General features: G+C 47.1%; 7 non-coding genes across 7 annotated transcripts; all 7 read right to left on the reverse strand.

The window, feature by feature from the left end:
• Positions 1-14,579: 14,579 nt before the first annotated feature.
• Positions 14,580-14,651, reverse strand: Trnat-agu (transfer RNA threonine (anticodon AGU)). Its single transcript has one exon. It is a non-coding gene; the product is annotated as a tRNA-Thr (tRNA).
• Positions 14,652-14,989: 338 nt separating this feature from the next.
• Trnak-cuu (transfer RNA lysine (anticodon CUU)) lies at positions 14,990-15,062 on the reverse strand. Its single transcript has one exon. It is a non-coding gene; the product is annotated as a tRNA-Lys (tRNA).
• A 452-nt stretch (positions 15,063-15,514) lies between these two features.
• Trnar-ucg (transfer RNA arginine (anticodon UCG)) lies at positions 15,515-15,587 on the reverse strand. Its single transcript has one exon. It is a non-coding gene; the product is annotated as a tRNA-Arg (tRNA).
• A 498-nt stretch (positions 15,588-16,085) lies between these two features.
• On the reverse strand, positions 16,086-16,157 carry Trnat-agu (transfer RNA threonine (anticodon AGU)). Its single transcript has one exon. It is a non-coding gene; the product is annotated as a tRNA-Thr (tRNA).
• Positions 16,158-18,017: 1,860 nt separating this feature from the next.
• Positions 18,018-18,090, reverse strand: Trnak-cuu (transfer RNA lysine (anticodon CUU)). The gene has a single exon. It is a non-coding gene; the product is annotated as a tRNA-Lys (tRNA).
• Positions 18,091-18,541: 451 nt separating this feature from the next.
• Trnar-ucg (transfer RNA arginine (anticodon UCG)) lies at positions 18,542-18,614 on the reverse strand. The gene has a single exon. It is a non-coding gene; the product is annotated as a tRNA-Arg (tRNA).
• A 1,445-nt stretch (positions 18,615-20,059) lies between these two features.
• On the reverse strand, positions 20,060-20,132 carry Trnar-ucg (transfer RNA arginine (anticodon UCG)). The gene has a single exon. It is a non-coding gene; the product is annotated as a tRNA-Arg (tRNA).
• Positions 20,133-20,912: the final 780 nt, after the last annotated feature.

Consider the following 20,912-nt stretch of genomic DNA (forward strand, 5'->3'; position numbering starts at 1 on the left):
AACACTGGGACACAACAAGTTTCCGCGTCTCCATTGCACTGATCATACTACGAAACGCTCCCCAAACTTGGCAATCACCCATGCAGCCGACTTTTCCGACTTTACACGACGCTCACGCTAGTGACAGCCTCATTTATAGTTCGACTTCGCGCCAAAGCGAATGAGCACATTTCGCCTACAGCTTAGGCCGCTCTCCTAGTGTGGCTGCTCTGTGTCTGCAGGCAGCGAGGGGCTACAAGCTTCCTGTGTTCGCACCTATATCACCTGTGCTTGCTTGTCAAAGACAGACTAACGCAAAACGTACAACTCACTCCATGAATTGATTGCTACGGCATCTGTTATCAGCAGTCACAACCAGCAACACCAGTAGTAGCCGACTGCACGCAAAGAATGGGAACGTGCAGTGGGATTTACGTGAACTCGGCGCAAGGCAGATCTTTCCGACGTAGGCTTGAGAATCTTATGGGAACATTTGTACTGTTTCTAAATTAAGTGTAGGTGTGGGAGGAGGGTGCTTCCTGCGCACGAATAAAAGCACGCTTGCCAATTGCGGATGCTAATCGTTCGCTTGTATCTGCCTAGACACCTCTGCTGGTTGGGAATTATTCCACTTCCATGGCAAGGTGCGCATGTAGGAGTGTTAAAAATTCTGGAGGCGCCGGGTATCCATCCCAGTACCTCTTGCACACTAAGCGAGCGCTCTACCATCTGAGCTACGCCCACCCACCCGTTGACTAATAGGTCTACATACAGCCATATCAACGTCACAGACCCTTGCACTCCCATTATTCCGCAGACAAACACTTCTCTCCATGTATCAGTGAGGGTGTCTTTCAGGTTTCGTGCATTCTGTATCGAATCGTAGTTGGCCACAATGAAAGTGGCACGCATAACGTAGAAAATAGAGTTCGGACACCGCTCTGAGTAAGACGTACGTGTTGTCCACTCTCTAGACTTCAATGACGTTAAGCCGTGATACCTAAGACAGATCTGCACTCGATGACACCACGATAACAGCCGGTCCCCACACTTACATCTTGCTCTCCTTATGACAGTATACATCATATCAGTCTGTGACGCTGGTTTTGCAACTTCTTGCGTGCCTTTATGTTCGCCGAGACCAACACTTACCATGCACTGACCACAAAACATGGAGAAGCCAGGGCTTGAACTCGACAACTTTCACACGCTAAGCGAGCGATCTGCCAACAGAGCTACGGCTGCACACACGACCAAGCCTGGCTATTTTCCATTCTTTGCGACTCTGATGTGCACGGACACGATGGTTGGTTGGTTTGTAGCAGCGAAGGTACCAGAGTACAAAGGCGCGGACACGTTCATATACACAAGAGTCCAAGTAGTTTCGATGCTCTGGTATTACGAATGCAAATTCCGTCTGTTTTTAACGTCTTAAATTGAAAATGCGGTCACAAATTGGTCCACTTCACTCCTTGTCGACAATCACACAGCACCTGAGGTAACAAGCACATCTCGAGCCCCATTGTGCTCTCCATCGTTCATGCCAACTCAGTGCCTTGCTCTTTGCTACTGTGTAAAACTCTTGTCGTCCACCTGCAAAACACTGGGACACAACAAGTTTCCGCGTCTCCATTGCACTGATCATACTACGAAACGCTCCCCAAACTTGGCAATCACCCATGCAGCCGACTTTTCCGACTTTACACGACGCTCACGCTAGTGACAGCCTCATTTATAGTTCGACTTCGCGCCAAAGCGAATGAGCACATTTCGCCTACAGCTTAGGCCGCTCTCCTAGTGTGGCTGCTCTGTGTCTGCAGGCAGCGAGGGGCTGCAAGCTTCCTGTGTTCGCACCTATATCACCTGTGCTTGCTTGTCAAAGACAGACTAACGCAAAACATACAACTCACTCCATGAATTGATTGCTACGGCATCTGTTATCAGCAGTCACAACCAGCAACACCAGTAGTAGCCGACTGCACGCAAAGAATGGGAACGTGCAGTGGGATTTACGTGAACTCGGCGCAAGGCAGATCTTTCCGACGTAGGCTTGAGAATCTTATGGGAACATTTGTACTGTTTCTAAATTAAGTGTAGGTGTGGGAGGAGGGTGCTTCCTGCGCACGAATAAAAGCACGCTTGCCAATTGCGGATGCTAATCATTCGCTTTTACCTGCCTAGACACCTCTGCTGGTTGGGAATTATTCCACTTCCATGGCAAGGTGCGCATGTAGGAGTGTTAAATATTCTGGAGGCGCCGGGTATCGATCCCAGTACCTCTCGCACACTAAGCGAGCGCTCTAATATCTGAGCTACGCCCACCCACCTGTTGACTAATAGGTCTACATACAGCCATATCAACGTCACAGACCCTTGCACTCCCATTATTCCGCAGACAAACACTACTCTCTATGTATCAGTGAGGGTGTCTTTCAGGTTTCGTGCATTCTGTATCGAATCGTAGTTGGCCACAATGAAAGTGGCACGCATAACGTCGAAAATAGAGTTCGGACACCGCTCTGAGTAAGACGAACGTGTTGTCCACTCTCTAGACTTCGATGACGTTAAGCCGTGATACCTAAGACAGATCTGCACTCGATGACACCACGATAACAGCCGGTCCCCACACTAACATCTTGTTCTCTTTATGACAGTATACATCATATCAGTCTGTGACGCAGGTTTTGCAACTTCTTGCGTGCCTTTATGTTTGCCGAGACTGACACTTACCATGCACTGACCACAAAACAAGGAGGAGACGGTGCTTGAATCCGAGACCTTTCACACGCTACGCGAACGATCTGCCAACTGAGCTACGGCTGCACACATGACCAAGCCTGGCTATTATCCATTCTTTGCGACTCTGATGTGCACGGACACGATGGTTGGTTGGTTTGTAGCAGCGAAGGTACCAGAGTACAAAGGCGCGGACACGTTCATATACACAAGAGTTCCAAGTAGTTTCGATGCTCTGGTATTACGAATGCAAATTCCGTCTGTTTTTAACGTCTTAAATTGAAAGGGCGGTCACAAATTGGTCCACTTCACTCCTTGTCGACAATCACACAGCACCTGAGGTAACAAGCACATCTCGAGCCCCATTGTGCTCTCCATCGTTCATGCCAACTCAGTGCCTTGCTCTTTGCTACTGTGTAAAACTCTTGTCGTCCAACTGCAAAACACTGGGACACAACAAGTTTCCGCGTCTCCATTGCACTCATTATACTACGAAACGCCCCCCAAATTTGGCAATCACCCATGCAGCCGATTTTTCCGACTTTGCACGACGCTCACGCAACGCTCAAACTAGTGAAAGCCTCATTTATAGTTCGACTTCGCGCCAAAGCGAATGAGCACATTTCGCCTACGGCTTAGGCCGCTTTCCTAGTGTGGCTGCTCTGTGTCTGCAGGCAGCGAGGGGCTGCAAGCTTCCTGTGTTCGCACCTATATCACCTGTGCTTGCTTGTCAGAGACAGACTATATCTAAACATACAACTCACTCCATGAATTGATTGCTACGGCATCTGTTATCAGCAGTCACAACCAGCAACACCAGTAGTAGCCGACTGCACGCAAAGAATGGGAACGTGCAGTGGGATTTACGTGAACTCGGCGCAAGGCAGATCTTTCCGACGTAGGCTTGAGAATCTTATGGGAATATTTGTACTGTTTCTAAATTAAGTGTAGGTGTGGGAGGAGGGTGCTTCCTGCGCACAAATAAAAGCACGCTTGCCAATTGCGGATGCTAATCGTTGGCTTTTACCTGCCTAGACACCTCTGCAGGTTGGGAATAATTCCACTTCCATGGCAAGGTGCGCATGTAGGAGTGTTAAATATTCTGGAGGCGCCGGGTATCGATCCCAGTACCTCTCGCACACTAAGCGAGCGCTCTAATATCTGAGCTACGCCCACCCACCCGTTGACTAATAGGTCTACATACAGCCATATCAACGTCACAGACCCTTGCACTCCCATTATTCCGCAGACAAACACTACTCTCTATGTATCAGTGAGGGTGTCTTTCAGGTTTCGTGCATTCTGTATCGAATCGTAGTTGACCACAATGAAAGTGGCACGCATAACGTCGAAAATAGAGTTCGGACACCGCTCTGAGTAAGACGAACGTGTTGTCCACTCTCTAGACTTCAATGACGTTAAGCCGTGATACCTAAGACAGATCTGCACTCGATGACACCACGATAACAGCCGGTCCCCACACTAACATCTTGTTCTCTTTATGACAGTATACATCATATCAGTCTGTGACGCAGGTTTTGCAACTTCTTGCGTGCCTTTATGTTCGCCGAGACCGACACTTACCATGCACTGACCACAAAACATGGAGGAGACGGTGCTTGAACCCGAGACCTTTTACACGCTACGCGAACGATCTGCCAACTGAGCTGCGGCTGTACACACGACCAAGCCTGGCTATTCTCCATTCTTTGCGACTCTGATGTGCACGGACACGATGGTTGGTTGGTTTGTAGCAGCGAAGGTACCAGAGTACAAAGGCGCGGACACGTTCATATACACAAGAGTTCCAAGTAGTTTCGATGCTCTGGTATTACGAATGCAAATTCCGTCTGTTTTTAACGTCTTAAATTGAAAGGGCGGTCACAAATTGGTCCACTTCACTCCTTGTCGACAATCACACAGCACCTGAGGTAACAAGCACATCTCGAGCCCCATTGTGCTCTCCATCGTTCATGCCAACTCAGTGCCTTGCTCTTTGCTACTGTGTAAAACTCTTGTCGTCCAACTGCAAAACACTGGGACACAACAAGTTTCCGCGTCTCCATTGCACTGATCATACTACGAAACGCTCCCCAAACTTGGCAATCACCCATGCAGCCGACTTTTCCGACTTTACACGACGCTCACGCTAGTGGCAGCCTTATTTATAGTTCGACGTCGCGCCAAAGCGAATGATCACATTTCGCCTACGGCTTAGGCCGCTCTCCTAGTGTGGCTGCTCTGTGTCTGCAGGCAGCGAGGGGATGCAAGCTTCCTGTGTTCGCACCTATATCACCTGTGCTTGCTTGTCAGAGACAGACTATCTCTAAACATACAACTCACTCCATGAATTGATTACTACAGCATCTGTTATCAGCAGTCACAACCAGCAACACCAGTAGTAGCCGACTGCACGCAAAGAATGGGAACGTGCAGTGGGATTTACGTGAACTCGGCGCAAGGCAGATCTTTCCGACGTAGGCTTGAGAATCTTATGGGAACATTTGTACTGTTTCTAAATTAAGTGTAGGTGTGGGAGGAGGGTGCTTCCTGCGCACGAATAAAAGCACACTTGCCAATTGCGGGTGCTAATCGTTCGCTTGTATCTGCCTAGACACCTCTGCTGGTTGGGAATTATTCCACTTCCATGGCAAGGTGCGCATGTAGGAGTGTAAAAATTCTGGAGGCGCCGGGTATCGATCCCAGTACCTCTCGCACACTAAGCGAGCGCTCTACCATCTGAGCTACGCCCATCCACCCGTTGACTAACAGGTCTACATACAGCCATATCAACGTCACAGACCCTTGCACTCCCATTATTCTGCAGACAAACACTACTCTCTATGTATCAGTGAGGGTGTCTTTCAGGTTTCGTGCATTCTGTATCGAATCGTAGTTGGCCACAATGAAAGTGGCACGCATAACGTCGAAAATAGAGTTCGGACACCGCTCTGAGTAAGACGTACGTGTTGTCCACTCTCTAGACTTCAATGACGTTAAGCCGTGATACCTAAGACAGATCTGCACTCGATGACACCACGATAACAGCCGGTCCCCACACTTACATCTTGCTCTCCTTATTCAGTATACATCATATCAGTCTGTGACGCTGGTTTTACAACTTCTTGAGTGCCTTTATGTTCGCCGAGACCAACACTTACCATGCACTGACCACAAAAAAATGGAGGAGCCGGTGCTTGAACCCGACACCTTTCACACGCTAAGCGAACGATCTGCCAACTGAGTTACAGCTGCACACACGACCAAGCCTGGCTATTCTCCATTCTTTGCGACTCTGATGTGCACGGACAATATGGTTGGTTGGTTTGTAGCAGCGAAGGTACCAGAGTACAAAGGCGCGGACACGTTCATATACACAAGAGTTCCAAGTAGTTTCGATGCTCTGGTATTACGAATGCTAATTCCGTCTGTTTTTAACGTCTTAAATTGAAAGGGCGGTCACAAATTGGTCCACTTCACTCCTTGTCGACAATCACACAGCACCTGAGGTAACAAGCACATCTCGAGCCCCATTGTGCTCTCCATCGTTCATGCCAACTCAGTGCCTTGCTCTTTGCTACTGTGTAAAACTCTTGTCGTCCAACTGCAAAACACTGGGACACAACAAGTTTCCGCGTCTCCATTGCACTGATCATACTACGAAACGCTCCCCAAACTTGGCAATCACCCATGCAGCCGACTTTTCCGACTTTACACGACGCTCACGCTAGTGACAGCCTCATTTATAGTTCGACGTCGCGCCAAAGCGAATGAGCACATTTCGCCTACGGCTTAGGCCGCTCTCCTAGGGTGGCTGCTCTGTGTCTGCAGGCAGCGAGGGATGCAAGCTTCCTGTGTTCGCACCTATATCACCTGTGCTTGCTTGTCAGAGACAGACTATCGCAAAACATACAACTCACTCCATGAATTGATTGCTACGGCATCTGTTATCAGCAGTCACAACCAGCAACACCAGTAGTAGCCGACTGCACGCAAAGAATGGGAACGTGCAGTGGGATTTACGTGAACTCGGCGCATGGCAGATCTTTCCGACATAGGCTTGAGAATGTTATGGGAACATTTGTACTGTTTCTAAATAAAGTGTAGGTGTGGGAGGAGGGTGCTTCCTGCGCACGAATAAAAGCACGCTTGCCAATTGCGGATGCTAATCGTTCTCTTGTATCTGCCTAGACACTTCTGCTGGTTGGGAATTATTCCACTTCCATGGCAAGGTGGGCATGTAGGAGTGTTAAAGATTCTGGAGGCGCCGGGTATCGATCCAAGTACCTCTCGCACACTAAGCGAACGCTCTACCATCTGAGCTACGCCCAGCCCCCAGTTGACTAATAGGTCTACATACAGCCATATCACCGTCACAGACCCTTGCACTCCCATGATTCTGCAGACTAACACTACTCTCTATGTATCAGTTAGGGTGTCTTTCAGGGTTCGTGCATTCTGTATCGAATCGTGGTTGGCCACAATGAAAGTGGCACGCATAACGTCGAAAATAGAGTTCGGACACCGCTCCGAGCAAGACGTATGTGTTGCCCACTCTCTAGACTTCAATGACGTTAAGCCGTGATACCTAAGACAGATCTGCACTCGATGACACCACGATAACAGCCGGTCCCCACAGTTACATCTTGCTCTCCTTATGACAGTATACATCATTACATCATATCAGTCTGTGACGCTGGTTTTGCAACTTCTTGCGTGCCTTTATGTTCGCCGAGACCAACACTTACCATGCACTGACCACAAAACATGGAGGAGCCGGGGCTTGAACCCGACTCCTTTCACACGCTAAGGAAACGATCTGCCAAATGAGCTACGGCTGCACACACGACCAAGCCTGGCTCTGCTCCATTCTTTGCGACTCTGATGTGCACGGACACGATGGTTGGTTGGTTTGTAGCAGCGAAGGTACCAGAGTACAAAGGCGAGGACACGGTTATATACACATGAGTTCCAAGTAGTTTCGATGCTTGCCAATTGCGGATGCTAATCGTTCGCTTGTATCTGCCTACACACCTCTGCTGGTTGGGAATTATTCCACTTCCATGGCAAGGTGCGCATGTAGGTGTGTTAAAAATTCTGGAGGCGCCGGGTATCGATCCCAGTACCTCTCGCACACTAAGCGAGCGCTCTACCATCTCTTTTTTTTCAGAACTGGAAAAACACGATAGTGACAGCATTCGAACCTGTGTCCTTCAGATCCGAAGTCCGATGTCTTATGCATTAGGCCACACGGTCACTGACGACCAATTGCAACTTATATACTACTCATCTCGAAACGGTCACACCCCTGATGATTTGTGTTTTCGTTCTACACCCGCTGCCCCTTGCTCTTTCCCACCCAATCTTTACATTCAACCTCTTACGTGACCGACCAAATATAGACTGGGAAACAAGACCACACACTTTGTGCATTCGGAATCGAAGGCAGGGCGTCCCTCGCCGCATTTGCTACGTTGGCCATTTGCTACGTCTGCAGAAGCGGCGGCGGCGACGACGACGACCGCGAGAGGCTCTGAGATTTGTGAGAAATACATCTATAAAATGTAATTCAGACTGCCTCGTCCCACCTTATGCTGTACCGCTTTGGCAAAGGCTTTATCTGCGCCATTCGCCTAAATCACATCTGAGAGTAATTCTTAATAAAAGGCCTATCGCTAATTGTTCGTCATCACAGATACTGTTTGCTATACGGCCACGACGCGCAACTGATTTCCAAAATTCATCTTTCTAATGTGAGGATGGAACTTACGACACCTGGTTTATTAGACAAGTGCTGTACCACTTCTTTTTTTTTATCACCGGTCTTGTTGTGAGTGTTTCAAGCTCAAGAGCATCTCCAAGGAAGAAATGGTCAACAGCAACATTCAGACGGTTTCGTACTGTTCAATTGCGACATTAAAACGGTATGTTTCTTTTTCAGAACTTGAAAAACACGAGCGTGACAGCATTCGAACCTGTAATCTTCAGATCCGAAGTCCGACGCTTTATCCATTTTCTTTTTGCTTTTTTTTCCTTTGTAATGACCCAGGGCAAGTAGGTGGAGGCGCGTTGGGCAGGGGTCGTATGCCGAGGCCTGGCCATGACGTCTCCTCCTCCCTGCACTGAAGCACAGTGTCACCAATACGTTGTAATTGTCTTTGGTTCGGAGTCTTATGATACTTATATGTGAACACGGGACTTATGTAGCGTTGTCTACCCAAACAGTTATTTTGCCTTCCTGCCAAGATTGTACCTAAGAACTAGCGAGAATGTCTTCCTTGTCATGAAGTTAGCTCAGTATGCCCCTATACCGGTTCCATTAATGATTCAGGCGCAGGAGCGATCAATAGAAATTGAAACTTAACCAACTCCCTGCTTTTCGAAAACAATAGTAAGCATATTCACAAAGTCTCTCTTAAGGTGTGGGAAAGACTTTTGCGTCCAGTACTCATGAAGCATGTAACCAGTAAATGAAATAAAATCGGTAATACCATGATCATCAAACCACCGCAAAAATGTAACGGCCAAGAAGCCACATAACTGTGTTGTTCTTGGTCCGGGGATAAAAAACCGTGTCCGGCCAGCAGAGAATATCAGTCTTAAATGCCGATTCGGAGCTCCTGGTGAGTAAAGCCAATTGTCGGCGCAGCCAGTGCCACATGCGATGACGGTCAGCGCAGGTAAATCGGTGTTGGAGTGTATCAACACAACCACACGTTTGACAAAGCGGAGAGACACATAAACCTATACGATGAAGGCGTTCGTTCGTAGGAATCAGCTGATTAACTACCTTATACCATAGGGAGGCAACAGTTGCTGAATGAACGGGTAAGCTAATATTCGTCCATATGTTACGCCAATTAAAACTGGGATAATGCAAAACAATCGGGTTGGAAGAAGAAGACCGGGGCCATTTGTCAAGCAGGGTTAGCGTAGTAATAACAGGACGACGTTGTAAATGGAGATCTAGGTAACTAATCTCTATGTAGAAGTCCCGAACATGCCGTAGCTTCTCATTTAGAGGCCCAACGTTAATGGGCGGTGACAAGCTCGCAGGACGAACGACATGGAATAATCGCGAAGTAACAGTCGGGGACTCAGATAATAAAAGATGGAGGGTTCGCTTAACATAAAGGGCAGCAGCCTTGACACGGACATCTGTGAACGACAAGCCGCCCTCAAGACGCGGCTTCGTAAGAACATCACAACGTAATTTAAAAATATGCCCCCGCCAAATATATCTGTTAATGAGCTGGACCATTTTTGCACCCTGCATTCGGGGAAGCGGAAACAACTGAGCAACGTAATATACTTTACATAAAACATAAGTGTCTAATACTCGCTTTTTTTGCAGTAGCGGTATCGAACGCCATGAGTGTTCTAATAAAACACCTTGCAGCTTGGAAATGGCCACTTGCCAATTTTTTGCAGCCATCCGAAGAGGACAACGTTCAAAATAGATACCTAAATGTGTATGGTGTTCAACAGCTGTAACCCACGGAACAACCACACTTTCAAAGCCCCGCAAATTCAGGAGCTTGCTTTTACGGGGATTGATACGAGAACCTGAGGCCGCAGAAAATTTATCGACTTCCATTTTCAACTGCGGCACTTCTGTGGTGGAACGAAGCAAAACAACCAAATCATCAGCATAAGCTGTTGCCGTCTGGGTAACCCCAGAGATAGTAAGACCACGAAGTGTCGAGTTGAGACGTGTGAGGAGTGGTTAAAGGGAGAGAGCATAAAGGGTCATGGATAAAGGACTACCTTGCGGGAAGCCAAGTTGAATATCAATGACCTTTGTTAGCTGGCCATTAATGTCAATCTTAGCATAAATGCCAGTCGTCATATTCTTAAGTACCAGCAGCGCCTGTTCATTAAAACCGAGCCGGCGCAGCAGAAGCTCTAAAAATGAATGGGACACACGATCAAAAGCCTTACTAAAATCAACAAATAAAAGCGCACAGGAAATATTGGTGACAGCGACAATCGACACGACATCACGATACCCCGCCAGAGACGTCAATATGGAGCGCCCTGGAAAGCAGCTTTGACAAGGAGGTATCACAGGTGTAAGCAAAAGGGATAGACGTGCATTAACAGCCCTAGCGGCCGTCTTATAGTCAAAATTTAAAAGGGTTAAAGGACGAAAGTCACTAGCTGTCTTCAAACCAGCAGATTTAGGTGTCAGGACAACCGTACCTCTCTTGAAATCGGCTGGAATTGTGCCACCATTCAAGATTTCATTCACAATATCCGTAAAAACAGGCCCTATAATATGCCAAAAGCGAACAAAAAACTCCTTAGGTAGGCCATCAGGACTCGGAGATTTGTGAGATGCTGAACAAGCAATGAAAGCTGAAATTTCGTCTGCAGTAAAAGGAGCTAAAAATTTCGCATTATGGTCCTCTGTTAAAACTGATGGGATAGCAGTTAAAATCTCGTCAACATCAATCTGATCAGAATCAGCCGCAGTATATAACGTCTCATAGTAGCAGGTAATTTCATGGGTTATTTGATTCTGTAAGGTAAGCCGGCGACCATCAGCTGCCATAAGGCCGTCAATCAATACACGTCGACGGTTCTTGTGGTGACGAAACAGATGGTACATAGAAGTCATTTCATGTGCTAACGTGGACGGTGGTTTAGATTTAATCTTCAATCCTTCCATCTAAGGCCGCTTAATACTAAGAAGCTTGGCCTTAATTTTCCGAATCTCAGAAAGGTGGGCACATGTCATTGTAGAATTATCATAAAGTTCGCGAAGCACCGAATAGTAATACTCAAAAGTCAGTTTCTGATCTCGCGCTCTATTATAACTGTAGGACATTAAAGTGCGACGTAGTTTTGGCTTCACACAGTGGATCCACCAGTGAAGCTTAGACGGACAGTATCGCAGAGAACGTAAACAAATGTCCCACGCCGTCTGTATTAGAGGTTCGATGTCAGGGTCATCGAGCAAGGAGACATTTAATTTCCACAGCGGCCTATAAAGTTTAAGAGGTTGACGCTCCAAATTAATTATAACAGCAAGGGCACAATGATCCGTAAAACTGGCTGGAATAACATCTACATCTAAAACAGAAACACTAAGGGGATCAGAAATATACAATCGGTCAAGTCGACTACTTGAGGTGGCAGTAAAAAATGTAAATTTAACTAAGGTGGGGTGTTTAACCTCCCACGCATCGCGTAGTCGTAATTGACGTACAAGAGAATGTAGCTCGAAACAATAATTAAAATGAGGGGATTGGTCTTTAGCTTGTAACACACAATTAAAATCGCCCCCCAATATCAAGGTCGCAGGATTTTTTCGTAAAAGGTAAATCAGATCCTCTTTATAAAAACGAGACCTTTCCTGCCGCTTGCTAGAACCAGAGGGGGCGTAAATGTTAACCAAGGTCGTGTCAAATAACCGACAACCAATGCCCCGTCCCGAGTCTAAAAGCTCAATTTCGGTAACGGGGATACCGTCACGAATTAGGAAAGCAGTACCTGCAGAAAACTCAGGTGCAAAATTTATAATAGTGCGAAAACCAGGAACAAACAGGTGTGCAACTGAGACTTCCTGCAGGAAAACAATATCAGCTGCAGAGTCATAAATAAACTGCTGCAGAGACGCTAACTTCAGAGCAGATTGAATGCCATTTATATTTAAGGTAATGAACGTGTACGCCTGCAACATCTACCAAAAAATGGGAAATGAACCCAAACTACACCACACTAGAAGCAACTACATCCATATCATCAACATCAGACATGGCAGAGGGTGATTGTCCAGAATCAACGGAATCAGAGTCGTCCTTCGCATGCTTATGTTTCTTCCGCACCGCGTGGAGATTGGGGGGCACTTTCACCCGACGACGTATCTGATGCACACCAGATTCAAGAGCAGGCGGAGTGGGTGGTTCGAGATCAGGCACGTCAACCAAAGCGTCCGAAGGATTAGCAGGGCGAGAGGAGTCAGAAGGAGGAGTCATCAAGGGGAAAACTGCATCAGGAACATCGGCACCGGTTTCAGAATGTGTAGGTATTTGAAGTGTAGGAGGTGGTAAGATAGGTTTGGAGTCTGCTGATGCGGAGCGCGCAGTTCTAGGAGCGGTGTTCCGACAAACAGCCGTCTCCACCGAAGTGTCGTCAACATGTTGTGATGCCTGTGGCGGTGGGGATGTCAACAACACCTCGACCGAATGTTGTGGCTCTTGCGCCGACGGCATGGCAGCAAGTTTGACGTCATCAGGCAAAGCAGGAGAGACAGCGGGAACAGATTCCGAAACAGGCATGGGAGATTCTGGAATTCTCTCATGAGATTCGCAAACCGGCTGCGAAACAGCAGCTTCGTCATCAGTGCTACCGGTATCACTAGCACGACGGCGTTTGTTGTTGGAAACAGACGGAATCGGTATAGGAGCAGCCGATACGTCTGGGCGAGTGGGTAGCGGAGGAAAACCTGCATCAGGGGAGGGTGACACCTGTTGTGAAGAAGCTACTGCAGGAGGCAGATAGGAAACAGTGGAGGAAGCTGCTGGCACAAGATCGGCAACCGTTAATTTGCGGCGCTGTGCTAGGCCATTTTTAAGCACAAATACCCGCTTAGGGCAATTAGCTCAAACATGACCATGTTCATTACATAGGAAACATGTACCAAACTGCCCCTCATAAGTAAGATGTACACGATAACCACATACAACCAGATGGGACGGTATATTAGACTAAATATGCATTTCAACTGATCTGACACCATTATAACATTGCAGCTTATGTTGTGCAGACCAACGTTCATTTCTAATTGACCGAACAGTACCATAACCAAGCAAAGCTTCCTTAAGATACCTGTTGTCAACTTCAGGGGGTAAATTGTAAACCCGAACTGTGGTATACGTAATTTCAGCATTTGAGACAGTAACACTGCTAACAGAACCATCCCTATGACGGAACGACACTTGCTCACCATGTTTAAGTAATATCTTATCCAGCAAAACCGGGTTCAACAATTTCACAAAAAAGCAGTATAATTCTGTATCAAAATACGCCGTATGTACCTGGTCCGATGTAATGACAATCGTGTCCACAATCCATTCGTGAATTTCCAACGATGTCGGTTGGACATTCCTGGTAGCCTTGTTAAACTGAAAACTGAGAGTACACTTCCGCGGAAACAACCGGGAAGCCATAACACTTAATTAATGCGCAAAAGCCGCAATACAACGCAAGACACAAAACAAACACTAAGGCAATGAAACAAAGAAAAACAGAAGACAAAGAAACGTCACACACAGAAGGTAACGGCGGATCGAATACACAGCACGTCCGATCGCTGTCGCGTCTCAAGCGGAACTGTCTATCCATTAGGCCACACGGTCACTGACGACCAAGTATAACTTATATACGACTCATCTCGAAACGCTCACACCCCCTGAGGAATTGTGCTTTCGTTCCACACAGCCGCTGCCCCTTACTCTTTCCCACCCATTCGTTACATTCAACCTCTTACGAGACCGACCAAACATAGACAGGAAAACAAGACCACACACTTTGCGCATTCGGAATCGATGGCAGGGTGTCCCTCGCCGCATTTGCTACGATGGCCATTTGCTACTTCTGCAGAAGCGGCGACGACGACGACGACGACGACGACGACCGTGGGAGGCTCAGATATTTGTGAGAAATACATCTATAAAATGTAATTCAGACTGCCTCGTCCCACCTTATGGCATACAGCTTTGGCAAATGCTTTATCTGCACCATTCGCCTTAATCACATCTGAGAGCAATTCTTAATAAAACGCCTGTCGCTAATTGTTCGTCATCACAGATACTGTTTGCTATACGGCCATGACGCGCAACTGATTTCCAAAATTCGTCTTCCTCCTGTGAGGATGGAACTCACGACTCCTGGTTTACTAGACCAGTGCTCTACCACTGAGCTAAAGAGGCGCGGCCTAGCGGAACTTTTGCGTACTTCGTCCGTACGGTCGTCTGAATCATCAGACTTCAGCTGACAACACTTCATATTTTCGACTAATATTTGCAGCTATGGTGACCCATTACTGCTTGGCTACACATCTGACACGTAGCCGATGTTCTCTCCAAACAAAACCACCTGCACTTCAGAACATGACTTTCACACATGTCTACAAAATCACCTTCACCTTCAAATACAGTTTTCTTGCGACTGATTGAGACGTAGGCAAATTTTAAAGTTGCTATTTCCATTACATCACGTTAATCAGAAAATCGGTAATTTACATCTGCAGCGGAGAAAAATTCCGTTCCGCCCAGCGTAGGGCTCGAACCCACGACCCTGTGATTAAGAGTCTCATGCTCTACCGACTGAGCTAGCAGTGCTGCCTCGGTGGATACCTGCTGGGTAGCAGATCACACAGTACTCGTTTGGGTTTGTTGGTTCCATACAGAATTTCTCCATGCTGCCTAATGTTTTCCTAACGTCACACTCGTCACGTACTTCACTTTTATTTTATAATCATTTCTGAGAGGTAAAGGAATTGCATGACAATCTGCAGAGCTAGCGGCGTCAAAATTAACACACATACTTGACGTGACTCAAAAGCCGAACGAGTTACTTTCCGACGTTGTTCTAGATGTGCAAGTGCCAGTCAAACCTCGTGGTGTGGGCATTCTGCCGACCATTTCGCTAGTTAACACCGGTCTTATTGTGTGTGTTTCAAGCTCAAGACCATCTCCAAGCACAAAATGGTCAACAGCAACATTCAGACGGTTTCGTACTGCTCAATTGCTACATTAAAACGGTATGTTTCTTTTTCAGAACTGGAAAAACACGAGCGTGACAGGATTTTAACCTGCAATCTTCGGATCCGAAGTCCGACGCCTTATCCATTAGGCCACACGGTCACTGACGACCAAGAATAACTTACATACGACTCATTTCGGAACGCTCACACCCCCTGAGGAACTGTGCTTTCGTTCCACACAGCCGCTGCCCCTTACTCTTTCCCACCCATTCGTTACATTCAACCTCTTACGAGACCGACCAAACATAGACAGGAAAACAAGACCACACACTTTGCGCATTCGGAATCGATGGCAGGGTGTCCCTCACCGCATTTGCTACGATGGCCATTTGCTACTTCTGCAGAAGCGGCGACGACGACGACGACGACGATGACCGTGAGAGGCTCAGAGATTTGTGAGAAATACATCTATAAAATGTAATTCAGACTGCCTCGTCCCACCTTACGCCATACAGCTTTGGCAAATGCTTTATCTGCGCCATTCGCCTTAATCACATCTGAGAGCAATTCTTAATAAAACGCATGTCGCTAATTGTTCGTCATCACAGATACTGTTTGCTATACGGCCATGACGCGCAACTGATTTCCAAAATTCGTCTTCCTCCTGTGAGGATGGAACTCACGACTCCTGGTTTACTAGACCAGTGCTCTACCACTGAGCTAAAGAGGCCCAGCCTAGCGGAACTTTTGCGTACTTCGTCCGTACAGTCGTCTGAATCATCAGACTTCAGCTGACTACACTTCATATTTTCGACTAATATTTGCAGCTATGGCGACCCATTACTGCTTGGCTAAACATCTGACACGTAGCCGATGTTCTCTCCAAACAAAACCACGTGCACTTCAGAACATGACTTTCACACATGTCTACAAAATTACCTTCACCTTCAAATACAGTTTTCTTGCGACTGATTGAGACGTAGGAAAATTTTAAAGTTGCTATTTCCATTACATCACGTTAATCAGAAAATCGGTAATTTACATCTGCAGCGGAGAAAAATTCCGTTTCGGCCAGCGTAGGGCTCGAACCCACGACCCTCTGATTAAGAGTCTCAGGCTCTACCGACTGAGCTAGCCGTGCTGCCTCGGTGGATACCTGCTGGGTAGCAGATCACACAGTACTCGTTTTTGTTGGTTGGTCTCATACAGAATCTCTCCATGCTGCCTAATGATTTCCTAACGTCACACTCGTCACGTACTTCACTTTTATTTCATAATCATTTCTGAGAGGTAAAGGAATTGCATGACAATCTGCAGAGCTAGCGGCGTCAAATTTAACACACATACTTGACGTGACTCAAAAGCCGAACCGAGTTACTTTCCGACGTTGTTTTAGATGTGCAAGTGCCAGTCACACCTCGCGGTGAGGCCACTCTGCCGTTCATTTCGCTAGTTAACACCTGTCTTGTTGTGTGTGTTTCAAGCTCAAGACCATCTCCAAGCACAAAATGCTCAACAGCAACACTCAGACGGTTTCGTACTGCTCAATTGCTACGTTAAAACGATATGTTTCTTTTTCAGAACTGGAAAAACACGACTGTGACAGGATTCGAACCTGCAATCCTCGGATCCGAAGTCAGACGCCTTATCCATTAGGCCACACGGTCACTGACGACCAAGTATAACTTATATACGACTCATCTCGAAACGCTCACACCCCCTGAGGAATTGTGCCTTCGTTCCACACAGCCGCTGCTCCTTTCTCTTCCCCACCCATTCGTTACATTCGACCTCTTACGAGACCGACCAAACATAGACAGGAAAACAAGACCACACACTTTGCGCATTCGGAATCGATGGCAGGGTGTCCCTCGCCGCATTTGCTACGCTGGCCATTTGCTACTTCTGCAGAAGCGGCGGCGGCGGCGACTACGACGACGACGACGACGACGACGACGACCGCGAGAGGCTCTGAGATTTGTGAGAAATACATCTATAAAATGTAATTCAGACTGCCTCGTCCAATCTTATGCCGTACCGCTTTGGCAAATGCTTTATCTGCGCCATTCGCATTAATCACATCTGAGAGTAATTCTTAATAATACTCCTGTCGCTAATTGTTCCTCATCACAGATACTGTTTGCTATACGGCCACGATGCGCAACTGATTTCCAAAATTCGTCTTCCTCCTGTGAGGATGGAACTCACGACCCCTGGTTTACTAGACCAATGCTCTACCACAGAGCGAAACAGGCGCGGCCTAGCGGAACTTTTGCGTACTTCGTCCGTACGGTCGTCTGAATCATCAGACTTCAGCTGACAACGCTTCATATTTTCGACTAATATTTGCAGCTATGGCGACCCATTACTGCTTGGCTACACATCTGACACGTAGCCGTGTTCTCTCCAACCAAAACCACTTGCACTTCAGAACATGACTTTCACACATGTCTACAAAATCACCTTCACTTCAAATACAGTTCTCTTGCGACTGATGGAGACGTAGGCAAATTTTAAAGTTGCTATTTCCATTACATCACGTTAGTCAGAAAATCGGTAATTTACATCTGCAGCGGAAAAAATTCCGTTCCGCCCAGCGTAGGGCTCGAACCCACGATCCTGTGATTAAGAATCACATGCTCAACCGACTGAGCTAGCCGTGCTGCCTCGTTGGATACCTGCTGGGCAGCAGATCACACAGTACTCGTTTGGGTTTTGTGGTCCCATACAGAATCTGTCCATGCTGCCTAATGCTTTCCTAACGTCACACTCGTCACGTACTTCACTTTTATATCATATTCACTTCTGAGAGGTAAAGCAATTGCATGAAAATCTGCAGAGCTAGCGGCGTCAAATTTAACACACTTACTTGATGTGACTCAAAAGTCGAACGATTTAATTTCCGACGTTGTTTTAGATGTGCAAGTGCCAGTCACACCTCGCGGTGAGGCCACTCTGCCGACCATTTCGCTAGTTAACACCTGTCTTGTTGTGTGTGTTTCATGCTCAAGACCATCTCCAAGCACAAAATGCTCAACAGCAACATTCAGACGGTTTCGTACTGCTCAATTGCTACGTTAAAACGATATGTTTCTTTTCAGAACTGGAAAAACACGACTGTGACAGGATTCGAACCTGCAATCTTCGGATCCGAAGTCCGACGCCTTATCCATTAGGCCACACGGTCACTGACGACCAAGTATAACTTATATACGACTCATCTCGTAACGCTCACACCCCCTGAGGAATTGTGCTTTCGTTCCACACAGCCGCTGCTCCTTACTCTTCCCCACCCATTCTTTACATTCAACCTCTTACGAGACCGACCAAACATAGACAGGAAAACAAGACCACACACTTTGCGCATTCGGAATCGATGGCAGGGTGTTCCTCGCCGCATTTGCTACGATGGCCATTTGCTACTTCTGCAGAAGCGGCGGCGGCGGCGACGATGACGACGACGACGACGACGACCGCGAGAGGCTCTGAGATTTGTGAGAAATACATCTATAAAATGTGATTCAGACTGCCTCGTCCCACCTTATGCTATACCGCTTTGGCAAATGCTTTATCTGCGCCATCCGCCTTAATCACATCTGAGAGTAATTCTTAATAGTACGCCTGTCGCTAATTGTTCCTCATCACAGATACTGCTTTCTATACGGCTACGACGCGCAACTGATTTCCAAGATTCGTCTTCCTCCTGTGAGGATGGAACTCACGACCCCTGGTTTACTAGACCAATGCTCTACCACAGAGCGAAACATGCGCCGCCTAGCGGCACTTTTGCGTACTTCGTCCGTATGGTCGTCTGAATCATCAGACTTCAGCTGACAACACTTCATATTTTCGACTAATATTAGCAGCTATGGCGACCCATTACTTCTTGGCTACACATCTGACACGTAGCCGATTTTCTCTCCAAACAAAACCACGTGCACTTCAGAACATGACTTTCACACATGTCTACAAAATCACCTTCACCTTCAAATACAGTTTTCTTGCGACTGATGGAGACGTAGGCAAATTTTAAAGTTGCTATTTCCATTACATCACGTTAATCAGAAAATCGGTAATTTACATCTGCAGCGGAAAAAAATTCCGTTCCGCCCAGCGTAGGGCTCGTACCCACGACACTGTGAATAAGAGTCTCATGCTCTTCCGACTGAGCTACCCGTGCTGCCTCGTTGCATACCTGCTGGGCAGCAGATCACACAGTACTCGTTTGGGTTGGTTGGTCCCATACAGAATCACTCAATGCTGCCTAATGTTTTCCTAACGTCACACTCGTCACGTACTTCACTTTTATATCATATTCACTTCTGAGAGGTAAAGGAATTGCATGAAAATCTGCAGAGCTAGCGGCGTCAAAATTAACACACATACTTGATGTGACTCAAAAGTCGAACGAGTTACTTTCCGACGTTGTTTTAGATGTGCAAGTGCCAGTCAAAACTCGCGGTGAGGGCACTCTGCCGACCATTTCGCTAGTTAACACCGGTCTTGTTGTGTGTGTTTCAGGTTCAAGACCATCTCCAAGTACAAAATGGTCAACAGCAACATTCGGACGGTTTCGTACTGCTCAATTGCTACATTAAACCGGTATGTTTCTTTTTCAGAACTGGAAAAACACGACCGTGACAGGATTCGAACCTGCAATCTTCGGATCCGAAGTCCGATGCCTTATCCATTAGGCCACACGGTCACTGACGACCAAGTATAACTTACATACGACTCATCTCGAAACGCTCACACCCCCTGAGGAATTGTGCTTTCGTTCCACACAGCCGCTGCCCCTTACTCTTTCCCACCCATTCGTTACATTCAACCTCTTACGAGACCGACCAAACATAGACAGGAAAAGAAGACCACACACTTTGCGCATTCGGAATCGATGGCAGGGTGTTCCTCGCCGCATTTGCTACGATGGCCATTTGCTACTTCTGCAGAAGCGGCGGCGGCGGCGACGATGACGACGACGACGACGACCGCGAGAGGCTCTGAGATTTGTGAGAAATACATCTATAAAATGTGATTCAGACTGCCTCGTCCCACCTTATGCTATACCGCTTTGGCAAATGCTTTATCTGCGCCATTCGCCCTAATCACATCTGAGAGTAATTCTTAATAATACGCCTGTCGCTAATTGTTCCTCATCACAGATACTGCTTTCTATACGGCCACGACGCGCAACTGATTTCCAAGATTCGTCTTCCTCCTGTGAGGATGGAACTCACGACCCCTGATTTACTAGACCAATGCTCTACCACAGAGCGAAACAGGCGCCGCCTAGCGGCACTTTTGCGTACTTCGACCGAATGGTCGTCTGAATCATCAGACTTCAGCTGACAACACTTCATATTTTCGACTAATATTAGCAGCTATGCCGACCCATTACTGCTTGGCTACACATCTGGCACGTAGCCGATATTCTCTCCAAACAAAACCACTTGCACTTCAGAACATGACTTTCACACATGTCTAC

The sequence above is a fragment of the Schistocerca gregaria genome, unplaced genomic scaffold (genome assembly GCF_023897955.1).
Source record: "Schistocerca gregaria isolate iqSchGreg1 unplaced genomic scaffold, iqSchGreg1.2 ptg000180l, whole genome shotgun sequence".
Classification (NCBI taxonomy): domain Eukaryota; kingdom Metazoa; phylum Arthropoda; class Insecta; order Orthoptera; family Acrididae; genus Schistocerca; species Schistocerca gregaria.